The sequence below is a fragment of the Callithrix jacchus genome, chromosome 4 (genome assembly GCF_049354715.1).
Source record: "Callithrix jacchus isolate 240 chromosome 4, calJac240_pri, whole genome shotgun sequence".
Classification (NCBI taxonomy): Eukaryota; Metazoa; Chordata; class Mammalia; order Primates; family Cebidae; genus Callithrix; species Callithrix jacchus.
In genome coordinates this window covers 87,124,079-87,137,126 of record NC_133505.1, presented here as the reverse complement: position 1 = coordinate 87,137,126, position 13,048 = coordinate 87,124,079, and the positions used below count along the sequence as shown (strand labels likewise).

Here is a 13,048-nt window from a genome sequence, read left to right as displayed (position 1 = left end):
TTGTAATCATCTTTGCTATAAAAATGTGCTGGGAAAATGCAGAATTATTCAAATGCATAGGTTCATATACACCATGGAATACTATGCAGCCATAAAAAAGAATGAGTTCATGTCCTTTGTGGAAGCATGGATGAAGCTGGAAACCATCATCCTCAGCAAACTAACACAGGAACAGAAAACTAAACACCACATGCTCTCACTCATAAGTGGGAGCTGAACAATGATAACATATGGACACAGGGAGGGGAACATCACACACCCGGTCCTGTTGTGGGGGTAGGAGGAAAGGGGAGGGAGAACGTTAGGAAATACCTAATGCATGCGGAGCTTAAAACCTAGATGACAGGTTGATAGGTGAAGGAAACCACCATGACACATGTCTATCTACATAACAAACCTGCACATTCAGCACATGTATCCCAGAACTTAAAGTAAAAATTTTTTTTAAAATCTATTTTTATCATGCATCTTTCATAATTTACTTCTAACATTCATTTCTTTGGTTGGTCTAAAATTTTGTTGTCATTCTTGTCATGCTGAGTTAGAACCTAATTGGAATTTTCCTAAATTTCCGATTTTCCCAGTACCATTAAAAAATTATTTATCATTTACTGATTGCTTTATGATATTTACTTTATGATAAGTTATGTATAAACTAGGGCTTCTCATAGCTTTTGCAGGTATTCTCTTTATCTCTGTGTTGCATTTTTAGTAGTATCACCTTATCCGTCATTGTAGCTTTAAGTTATATAGCATTTTACAGGTCTCACCCTCTTTGTTCATTTCCACATGACCATTATTCTTCTTTTTAAAAATTTTCTTTGATATTTTTATTTGATCATTCAAATGGATATCGTTACAAATATTTTTTCAAGTTGTTTTATTCAAAATTCTTCTGAGATTTTTATTGAACTTTTGTTATTGTTGTTAAAATGATTTTGGATGTTGATATCTGTACAATATTTCTTCTTCTCATCTGTTATTTTAAAATTGATTTGATAACTTAAGAATATAATAGGAAAAACATAATTGTTTCCTTAGTCATGTTTATTATTTTATTCAAAGTATATGTATTGAATGTCTGTTGTCATTTACTGTTTTAGTCACTAGAGATACAAATGTGGATAAGAGAATAGTGTTTCTACCTTATAGAATTACATTCAAATTGGAGAGAATAATAATAAATATGTAAATTAATATATAACTTCAGATGGTGGTGAGTGCTATGGAGAAAAATAAACTAGAGTAGGAGGTTAGGTAGTCTAGGAAGTGAGTGAGGGTGAGTGTTATTTTATCAAGAATTGCTGGAGAGGTCTGCTCTGAGGGACTAATATCTGAGCACACGGAGTTAGTGAAGGGCATTGGAGAATCTGGAAGAAACATTTTCCAGGCAGAGAGATTGGCAAATGCAAGGTCTGTTAGTCAGAGAAACAGAACCAATAGGATATATATAGATATATAAAAAGAGATTTATTATGGGAGTTGGCTCACACAATTATGGAGGCTGAGAATCTCATGATTGGCATCTGCAGGATGAAGAAACAGCAAAGCTGGTAGTGTCATTCAGTCTAAGTCTGAAGGACTGAGAATCAGGAGCACCAATATCTGAGAGCAAGAGAAGATGGATATCCCAAATCACACAGAGAGCAAATTTGCCCTTCCTCTGCCTTTTTGTTCTTTTTAGGCCCTCAATGGCTTGGATGATTCCCACCCATATTGGTGAAGGCACATCTTTTTTACTCATTTTACGTATTTATATCCTAATCTCTTCCAGAAAGACTCTCACAGAAACATCCAGAAATAATGTTTTACCAGCTGTCTGGGCATCCTTTAGCTTAGTCAAGTTGACACCTGAAATTAACTTTCACACAAGGACCCTGAGGTGGGACTGAACATGATAGGCCCAAGGAATGGAATGGCATTACTGCCCAAGTGGCTGGAGTAGAAGGGACAGGAACAGAATGGTCAGTGTGAGAGGGCTAGAGAGGTAAGTGATGCCAAATGTTTTATGGCCTTATAGATTACAAACAAGAGTTTTATTTCGTGCCAAGTGTGATGGACAAGAAGCTGTTGGAGGGTTTCAAGCATAAAATTAACATAATATAATTTGTGTTTTTAAAAATGTCTTTGGCATCTGGGTGCAGAAGAGATTGTAGGGATCAAAAGGAAAGACAGGAACCAACTAGGAGTCTCTAGCTAAATTCAGATAAGAGATTCCCTTTTGTCTCTCTCCACACTGAGGGCTTGTTGGTAGCACCTTCACTGAGAAGAGGAAGAACATCAGTCAGAGTTTTAAATGGCCATCCACATAGGAATATTAAGTACCTACTATATCAATCAGCAACTTAGAAGGTATTGGAACTAGAGATATAAATTTGGATGTCATTGGCATATGATGTTATTTAAAACCCTAGGACTTCGTAAGGCTTCTAGGGATTATATGTAGATAGAGCCTGAGACATAGTAAATAAAAGGAAAAGAAAAGGAGAAAGGAGAGAAGACTCATCAAGACCAGCCAGAGAAAGGCTAGGTAGGAGAGAGTGATATATTAGGAAGTGAGTGAAGGTAACACTGCAAGGAGGATAGAGTAATCTATTGTGTAAATGTAGTTGGGAGGTCCAGTAAGATGAAGACCATTAATTGAACACTGGATGTGTGATAATGCATACCACAACTCCATTTAACCAGTTTAGTTTCACTGGTGTTGTGCCCGGGAAGGAAAGACTGCTTGGGAGTTGGTTCAGGAGACAATGGAAGGGAAATAGTGAAAATGGAATATAGACAACTCTAGAGTTTTGCTGTGAAGAGGAACAGAAGAATGAGGTTGGAGATGAATGTGAGGCCCTGGGGCGGGGGTATTTTTATAGGATATTTTATAGCTGATAAAGGGCATTTGTGTAGCTATGGGAATGATCCAGAAGAGATGAAAAAACTAATACTGCAAGAGAGACAGGGGACACTTGCAGAAGCCAAGTCCTTAAGAACAAACGAAATCTCTAATACAAGGAGTAGGTTAGGCTTTCGGTAGGAGAAGGGGTTGTCTATCGCATTTTTAATTAAGCAAGTTATCTCTATTCAGAGATCTGACATATAGCTTATTCTGTAAAGCATACTGTTTCTCACTGCTCAATCAGGTATCCATGATGATGTGTAGGTAGTCTGTGAGTTAGAGTAACATGTTAATTGGCAAACTTGCAAATACACTTTGAATCACCAACTGGTACCTTATTTGCAAAAGTAAAAACAAAGAAAATCCTCAAATCAACTTCTCAGATACAACTTGTCCTGTCCAGCTGACCCTTCCAGATATCTGTTCAATATTTAGTATACATTTCCCCATACTCAGTGCACACTTTTGTTTTACACTTGCTCTCTACTTTAATGAATTACTGAACTGTAGGGGAAACTTACAAACAACTTATGGGAGCATTGCATGGAAGGTCCCAGGCTTAGAGTTGCTAACCTCTGTGGGCATCGGCCATAGATCCCTGGAGACTAAGTGCCAGGGGAGCCCTTTGGCACTGGCAGCACTGATTTGAGAATATAGTATTTTCAAACTTTCAGTTTTTAATGAGTAGATTTTTTTTTGCCATAACAAATATTTATGTATTTTTACTTTTTAAAACTTTTTAACTAACAAAAATTATGTATATTTATGATGTAAAGCATGATTTTCTGAAATACATACATACATATATATCTTGTGGAATAACTAATTCAAACAAATTAACACGTGTGTCACCTCACATGTTTATTAATTTTTTGTGTGGTGAGAACACTTAAAATCTATACTCATGAAGTCCTTGCCCAGGCCTATGTCCTGAATGGTATTGCCTAGGTTTTCTTCTAGGGTTTTTATTGTGTTAGATCTTATGTTTAAATCTTTAATACATGGAGTTACTTTTTGTATAAGGTGTAAGGAAGGGATCCAGTTTCAGCTTTCTGTATATGGCTAGTCAGTTTTCCCAACACCATTTGTTAAATAGGGAATCCTTTTCCTATTGCTTGTTTTTGTCAGGTTTGTCAAAGATCAGATGTTTGTAGATTGTGACGTTACTTCTGAGGCCTCTGTTCTGTTCCATTGGTCTATATCTCTGTTTTGGTACCAGTACCATGTTGTTTTGATTACTGTAGCCTTGTAGTGTAGTTTGAAGTCAGGTTATGTGATGCCTCTAGTTTTGTTTTTGTTTTTTTTGTTTGTTTGTTTTGTTTTGTTTTTCTTAAGATTGTCTTGGCAATGTGGGCTCTTTTCTGGTTCCATATGAAATTTAAGGTAATTTTTTTCCAATTCTGCGAAGAAAGTCAATGGTAGCTTGGTGGGGATAGCATTGCCAAAAGCAATGGCAAAAAAGTCAGAATACACAAATGGGATTTAATTAAACCCAAGAGCTACTGCACAGCAAAAGAAACTATCATTAGAGTGAACTGGCAAACAACAGAATGGGAAAAAATGTTGCAATCTACCCATCTGACAAAGGGCTAATATCCAGAATCTACAAAGAACTTAAACAAATTTACAAGAAAAAAATGATCCCATCAAAAAGTGAGCAAAGGGTATGAACAGACACTTTTCAAAACAAGACATTTATGCGGCCAATATACATATGAAAATCATCACTGGTTATTAGAGAAATGCAAATCAAAACCACATTGAGATACCATCTCACACCAGTTAGAATGGTGATCATTAAAAAATCTGGAGACAACAGATGCTGGAGAGGATGTGGAGAAATAAGAACACTTTTACACTGTTGGTGAGAGTGTAAATTAGTTCAACCATTGTGGAAGACATTGTGGTGATTCCTCAATGATCTAGAACTAGAAATTCCATTTGACCCAGCAATCCCATTACTGGGCATATACCCAAAGGATTATAAATCATTCTATTATAAAGACACATGCACTCATATGTTTATAGCGGCACTGTTCACAATAGCAAAGACTTGGAAGCAACCCAAATGCCCATCAATGAGAGACTGGATAAAAAAATGTGGCACATATACACCATGGAATACTATGCAGCCATAAAAAAGAATGAGTTCATGTCCTTTGCAGGAACATGGATGAAGCTAGAAACTATCATTCTGAGCAAACTGACACAAGAGCAGAATACCAAACACTGCATGTTCTCATTCATAAGTGAGTGTTGAGCAATGAGAACACATGGACACAGTGAGGGGAACATCATACACTGGAGCCTGTCAGGGGTTGGGGGGCTATGTACCTAGGAACTTTAAGTATAATTAAGAAAAGAAAAATTGATAAAAATTCTACTGTCTTAGCAATTTTCAATTATACAACATATTGTTACTATCTGTAGTCACCATGATGTACAGTGGGTCTCATGAGCTTATTCTTCCTGTCCGACTAACATTATGTGTCATTTGACTAGCATCTCTCCTATCCCTTTACTCTTGAGCCTCTGGTAACCACCATTCTACTATCTGCTTCTGTGAATTTGACTATTTTAGAGTCCATATATAAGTGAGATTGGGTGGTTTTTGTCTTTCTGTACCTGGCTTAGTTCACTTAACATAATGTCCTTCAGGTTCATTTATGTTGTCACAAATGATAGGATTTTGTATTTTTAAGGTTGAATAGTATTGCACTGTGTCTATGTACCACATTTTCTATATTCATTCATCCATCAATGGACACTTAGGTTGATTCCATATCTTGACTATTATAAGAAGTGCTGCAATGAACATAGGAGTGCAGATATTTCCTTAACATACTGATTTTACTTCCTTTGATATATACGCTGTAGTAGGATTGCTGGACCATACTGTAGTGCTACTTTTAATTTTTTTTTTTTTTTTTTTTGACACAGAGTATTGCCCTGTCAGCAAGCTGGAGTACAGTGGTGTGATCTCGGCTCACTGCAACCTTTGTTTCTTGATTCAAGCAATTCTCCTGCCTCAGCCTCCAAAATTTTTTGTATTTTAGTGGAGACAGGGTTTCACCATGGTCAGGATGGTCTCGATTTCCTGATCTCGTGATTCGCCTGCCTCACCATCCCAAAGTGCTGGGATTACCCACGTGCTGAGCCACCTTGCCTGGCCTATTTCTGATTTTTTGAGAATCTGCCATACTGTTTTTCATAATGGCTATACTAACTTGCATTCCCACCCACAATGTGCAATAACTTCCTTTTCTTCACATCTTCATCAACACTTGTCTTTTTGATAATAGCCATTCTAACAGGTATGAGGTAATATCTCACTGTGGTTTTAATTTGCCTGATATTTTTCATCACTTATCATTTTTTTCCACGGTTAGTGATATTGACTGCTTTTCACATACCTGTTGGCCTTCAATGAGCATATTCTAAAAAAAATAAAAATTACCAGATATTTTGTACATACACTAGCATTTCCTGCTTATAGTGGGCCTTGGCCTACAGGAATTAAATGTGGGAGGAAAGCTACCAGAAGAGAGTTAGTAATAGTATAGTGTTTTCATCATTAAAGTAGGTTGGCATTGGATCTGATGCCAGATAATCTATGTTGAATTCTGATAATGTGAGTCCTCTAGAATAATAGTAATTTTCAAAAATTTATCAGCAAAGTTAATTTGCTTTATGTGTCTCTTTTAAGCTCCATAACACATTTTTCTCATTATTAAAAGAAAGGTGTATGAAAATGATACTTTATTTGCTTTTTATTTCACTCTTTGTGCTCTCTTCTGAGGCCAATGGAATTATTACCAATCAGGTTCAGGCTAATCTTTTAGTTATTGTCATGGGGATTGATGGCAAGTGTGAATGGGAACATTTAGCAAATCCTAAATTCTCAGCTAGTTCTCTGTATAAATGGTTGGAATTGCTTTGTGACTGTGACCATCTCAGCAGGTTCTTGGTACCAAATGTATCCATGTACAGAGTCTCTTGGATGATTTTGTCCACTGTTGTCCAACAGAGCCAAAGCTTCCCAGGGCTTCACTGCTCTCAGAACTGTCAGATAATCATTGAAAAGATGAAATCCATGCGTATAAAAGAGTCAAAATATCAACAGAAAATTAGGAAATGCAAATTTGTTACAGGAATAGAAAAGCCTCTTAAGATTTTAGAATCTCAAAATGACTTTCAGCATTTATCTGAAGTTATTTTTTTTTCCTGAGGACAACTCTGAAGTCATGTGCACAGGGCTAGATATTCTGTCTTGGATACATCAATTTTTATTATTATTATCCATATTGAGATGGTGCTGGTGGCTATATCGTGGATCATGCCTGACCTATTGCCAAGAAACACCAATTGGAAAACTATTAACCATGAGTTGTAATCTTTAGCCTGGATACTAATACCAAATGACACATAAGAGAACTCGCACATATTCCAAATAGAATTATAGACGTGTCACGTAACAATGGCGGTATTATTCTGTGAAATGCATCATTAGGTTATTTTGTCATTGTGCCAATACGATAGGGTGTGCTTATACAAACCTAGATGATATAGCCCGCTACACATCTAGGCTATCTGGTATAGTATCTTGTTCCTAGGCTAAAAACCTGTACAGCCTGATACTGTACTGAACACTGTAGGCAGTTGTGTAATACAATGATAATACAGTAAAAATACGGTTTTATAATCTTATGGGACCACAATTGTACTTGCAGTCCAAAACATCACTATGTGGTACATGGCTATATATGGTTGACATTGCCTTTTTGACACAGTTGTGGGCAAATAAAATTAACATTTATTGAGAAACTATTGACATTATGCCTGAACTTCATATGTGTTCTTTCGTTTCATTCTCAATAATTTCTTCATACATATTAATTATTTGTCTAATGCCAGGTGTTCCATAAGGCCCCTGAATGTATCAGTGAGCAACATGAACATATTGCCTGCATGCTCAGAATCCAACGAGACAATGATGGTTTAATTAATACCACTAATTGGTTGATTATTATTTTATAGCCATTACACTAAACTTTTCATTTGTCATTATTTTACAAATGAAGGGATGAAGATTTATGGAAATGAAGTAATTTACACCAGGATTTGAACTTTGGTCTTTCTGTCCCTTCTGGGGACAATTTGAATCCTAGTTCTGCTATGTAATTCTGATAAAGTTACTTCATCTTTCCATCTGAGTTTCCTGATGCAAAGAATGAGAGTAATTAGATGCCACCCCACCTTACCCTTTTTGTGGATTTAGTTCTTCCCATCCTTTGAGTCTCAGTTTAGTCTCAGGGAAGGCTTCCCTGCTCACCCTTCTCTATTCCCCAATAATTTTTTTGAGTGAATGTGTTCGATAGTACCTGTGTGGCATTCCTTTCTCGTTGTACTTACTCATTGCAAGCTAATTACCTGTTCACTTTCTTCAAAACAAAGAATTGAGGATAGTGGACTGAGAGGTGAAGTGCTTCATCAAGTTTTGTTATAGACAAATAATAAACTAAATACACCCCCTTGCTACATCCCCACATTATGCCACGTCTACTTGAGTCTACCATATTTGTAAGGATAAAGAAGTGGTTCTGTTTTACGCTGGTAGTGAAGAAAATGGCCTTTAAATGAAAGCTTACTGAAGAAATGTCATTAGCATGAAGCCAGAGCAGTGGCTGAAAGGAAAGGCAGGCATGGCTGCCAGTGGTGGGCAGGAGTTGACAGGGAGGTGCAAAGAGCTCGCCACTCCTGCCTAGTGCTTCACACCTACTGGCACATTCACTCAACACCTCAGTCTGCAGACTGATATATTTTTGATGAGGGAAAAGTTAGGGAAATCCTGGAGAGTCAAAACAGACAGAAGACACAGTTCTTCTATCCTGAATCAATGGGACCATTTGGGCCATAGCTTTGCTTTCCTGCAACCAGGGTCCAATCTGGTGCAAATCAATATTTGTTGATGCATAATTTCATGGAGCAAGCTTGTGTTTTCTATAGCAAGGTTGTCTTTTAATACGATGACTAAGCACAATTTTATAAGGCAAACAAATGAAATAAAACCTTCCAGACTAGTACTGGAAATGTTTCTTTCTTTTTTTTTTTAAACTCCAATACAGACCTTTCAGTGAAATGGCCTGACAGTTTTATGTGTTCCTTCCTGTTTAGCATGGCAGTGAGAGATGGAATTTGGGCTTGTTCTGTCTGAATTCAGGCCCACCATGACCTGTTGAAGTCACTTTCTTAAAAGACAGACTTAAATAATAACCTTTCAAAAGTCATTCTAAACTAGGGCTTTATAGCATTTTTCCCTTCACCTGTGACTTTTTAAATTTAAAAATAAGAATAAAAAAACTAATGAATTATAACTGCTATGCATTTCAGAACATGGATTATCTTAGAAAGATGTTTGAGTATGTGTTAGAATCTATTTGAACTGGACAACATTGCGGGGGGAAGCATAGAGCCTCTAAGGGAATTAGGATCACTTCAGAAAAAGTTCTTTCTATTGTTTGGCTAAGGAAAAAGTAAAATAAGAAAGTTTTAGAGTAGACACAATAAGCCCTATATGTGAGAGAGATCTGGGGGTTGCAGTCAATAGATTAATATTTACTGAAATAATAGCTTTTTGTTCACATGTTTAATAGACTTAAAAAAAAAACAGTTTCAGGTTCACAGCAAACTTGAGCAGAAAGTACAGAGAGTTCTCATGTACACCCTGTCTTACCACATGCACAGCCTCTCTTATGATCAAAATCCAAAACACATTTGTACATTTGTTGCAATCAATGAACCTACACATCGTCACTCAAAGTCTATGGTTTACATGAGGGTTCACTTTTGGTATTGTACATTCTATGGGTTTGGATAAATGAATGACATGTATCTGCCATTATAGTATCATACAGAACAGTTTCACTGCCTTAAAAGTCCTGTGTCCTCTGCTATTTATCCCTCCCTCCCCATTAACTAATTTCTTTTATTGTATCTATAATTTTCCCTTTTCTAAAATGCCATATATTTGGAATCAAACAGTATGTAGCTTTTAAAGATTAGCTTCTTTCACTTAGCAATATGCGTTTATGTTTCTCTTTCATGCCTTTGGGTGGTTTTATAGGTCATTTCTTTCTATTGGTGAATAATATTTTATTATAAGGATGAATCACAGTTTATCCAATTGTCTGTTAAAGGACATCTTGGCTGATTCTAATTTTGGCAATTATGAATAAAATGGCTTCTTTCACTTGGTAATATGCATTTATGGTTCCTTCATGTTATTTTATGGCTTTATAAGCTCATTTCCTTTCATCCCTGAATAATATATCATTGTCTGGATATACCACAGTTTATTTATCCATTCACATACTAAAGGTCAGCTTGGTTGCTTCCGAGTTTTGGTAATTATGAATAAAGCTTCTGTAAACATCTGTGTGTAGGTTTTCATGGATGTAAATTTTTAACTCATTTGGGTAAATACCAAAGAGTATGATTACTGGGTTGTATTGTAAGAGTGTATTTAGTTTTGCAAGAAATTGACAAAATGTTTTCCAAAGTCTACATACCATGTGCATTCCCACAAGCAAGTAATTCCTGTTGCTCCACATCCTTGTTGACATTTGGTGCTGTCAGTGTTTTAGATTTTGATCATTCTAACAGATGTGTAGCTGTATCTAATTGTTGTTTTTTCCATCCCATTTGAGACTTACCCCTCAATTTGGGAGAGGCACATGGGCCCTAAGAACTAAACACATTGAGACAAGAGAAGGAGGAACTGACTACAATGTTGGAGGATAAGAAGTAGGTAATTTCTTTCTAGAAGATGTTCCTGGACTTGAGTTTTCCCTAAAAGGCACTTTAGAACACAAAGGGACTAAAAGATAGGTCAATTCCAATTTATAGGCCAAGTAGGAGAAACTATGAATAATTTATAAATATACTCATTCCCTCAGCTAAAAAGGTTATGCAGGACTTTATTAGTTTTTAAACTCTGTGGTTGTTAGTTTAGAACGAGCATAGCAAAGTATGCATTAGCTCTCCACAGCTTTATAGCTGCATATCCAGTGGTCTTAGGCTCACCAAGCTTTCAAGCTATGCCTTGCCTCACATTTTGAAAGTGGATTGTTTTTACAGGTGTCTCAGCTGAGCCCTTACTACACCATTTTAGTCATCAAGTATAAACAGATTAAGAAACCAAGGTTAGGGCCAATCTATAACATGAAATGATCTGCTCCTCTCTGTCTCTACTAATTATTGTGAAGGGCAGAGTCCCTAGGTTGTCCTTTCACTGTGAGTGTGACAATGGCTCTTGAACAAAGTAAAAGTTACAGTGTAAAGAAAGAGAAATGCTACTAGCCCTCTATAGAAAAGGCTACCCTCTGGGAACCAGATAACAGTCTATTACTTTATTTGGTCAAGTGCAAATTAGGCTCAGCTTTGACAGAAAGTTCATTTTTCCTTCTACTAGAGTATATTTTGAGATATTGCAATCTTTGCTGCCACTATGACCATTTATGTTTATATAGATAGTTCTCCTATTACGCAGTACCTTGTTACAGGAAGTCATACATAATGAAACTTTGTCCTTATTTTACATGGTTGCATGTATCTGAGATTTGGTCTAAGAACTTCGTATTTTATGAAAAAATTATTGCCATCAGTTGTAAACTCCCTCTTCTTTTCATCTCTAAACCCACCCATCATTGCATCCCTCTCCCATGGAGGAAGTGTCTCTCTCCTCCCATGAGTCACAGCATTACCTTCATCCCATCCTAGAAAAGAAAGAGTTAATATTTCAAGATATCATCCATTTAACATAGTAATTCATCACTTTTTAAATCCCCCATGCCTGTTCCATGGTAGGGCTTTACTCTCTTGGTTTTAAAACACCGCTGTCTCCTGCTTTTCTTCCTTCTTCAATTCATCTTTTGTTTTGTTTTGTTCTCTTTGCTGGAGCCTTCTCTGACCTCTTCATTAGGTAACTCAGTATTTAATCTCAGGCTGTCATCTTTTCCATCTCTAACCTTTGTCCCTAAGTGATCTCATTAGCTACCATGGTTGTGAGCTCTGTCCTGCTAATGGCTCCCACATTTCCATTGGAGCCCACATCTTTCTGCTGAGCTTTTCACTCTCATGTCCAAATGCCTACTTGACATCTTCTTTGGAATGTGACTCAGGTTCTCCAATTTAACAGATCCAAAATGAAATTCTGGGTTTTTCCCCTTCCATGTCCAGCTGCTCCAATCCCTATTCTTCTCCTTTTATGTAAAAATAAAAAGTACAGGGTTTTATCAAGCTACTCAAGCTAAAAATTTGGGAGCCTTCCTTTCTGATAAATTAGATGTCACATACATTGGCAAGCCCTATTGATACTACCTTGAAAATAATATTTGAACTTTATCTCCTTACCTCATGTCATAGACCACCCTCTCAGTCCAGGCCTCTGCCTTCTCTTGCCTCAGTGGACATAGACTCCAACTGGGTTTTCTACTTCTTTCTACTTCTACTCTTGCTTCTCACCCCATCCCTTGCAGGGTTGCCCCTATTCATTCTTCAAATAGTAGCAATAGAGATCTTCTCAATGATACTATGATGATGCACTTCCCTTGCTTAGGATCCTCTAATGGCTCCCCTTATACTTAACGTAAAATTCCACCTTTCTTCCATGGTCTAGCATGCCCTTCATAATTGTGGTTAGTTCCCCAGTCTCACCTTTTTCTATTCCTCCTTTTATTTGGTTTGCTCAAATACCACTGGTTTTATATGGAAGAAAGAAAGGAAAAAAGGTAGGAAGGAAGAAAGAAAGGAAGAGAAGGATGGAGGAATCTTATAATAAGGAGCCAAGGCCCAAAGTGACAATAGCAGAGACAAAATTCACCCTCAGCTCTGCTTTATTTTCTAGAGTGCTACTCTACATAGTAAAATGACCAGAAAGTACAAATAAAGCAAGCAAACAACAGCAACCTCTAGTATGAAACCAAGAGCCTATTGAAAAAATGAGTGTGATTTGACAAAGAAGAGTGACTTTAGTTAATTCTGAATTCAGATAGACCTATCGTTTACTTACTGTGGAACTGTTACCCTACTGTGAACCTCAGTCTCATCACCTGGAAAACTGATGTCATAAGACCATCTCCTGCCACAGTTGTAATAATT

General features: G+C 36.9%; 1 long non-coding RNA gene across 5 annotated transcripts in view; it reads left to right on the top strand.

Moving 5' to 3' along the window:
• The window catches only part of LOC103792522 (uncharacterized), a 75,811-nt gene that overhangs the window by 10,034 nt on the left and 52,729 nt on the right, over positions 1-13,048 (top strand). For 2 of the 5 annotated variants that reach the window (XR_013534853.1, XR_013534851.1), the window contains exon 4: positions 10,597-10,693. The exons of the other annotated variants lie outside the window; for them this stretch is intronic. This is a non-coding gene — a long non-coding RNA (uncharacterized LOC103792522). The remainder of the gene's footprint in view (positions 1-10,596; positions 10,694-13,048) is intronic. 5 annotated transcript variants of the gene reach the window in all.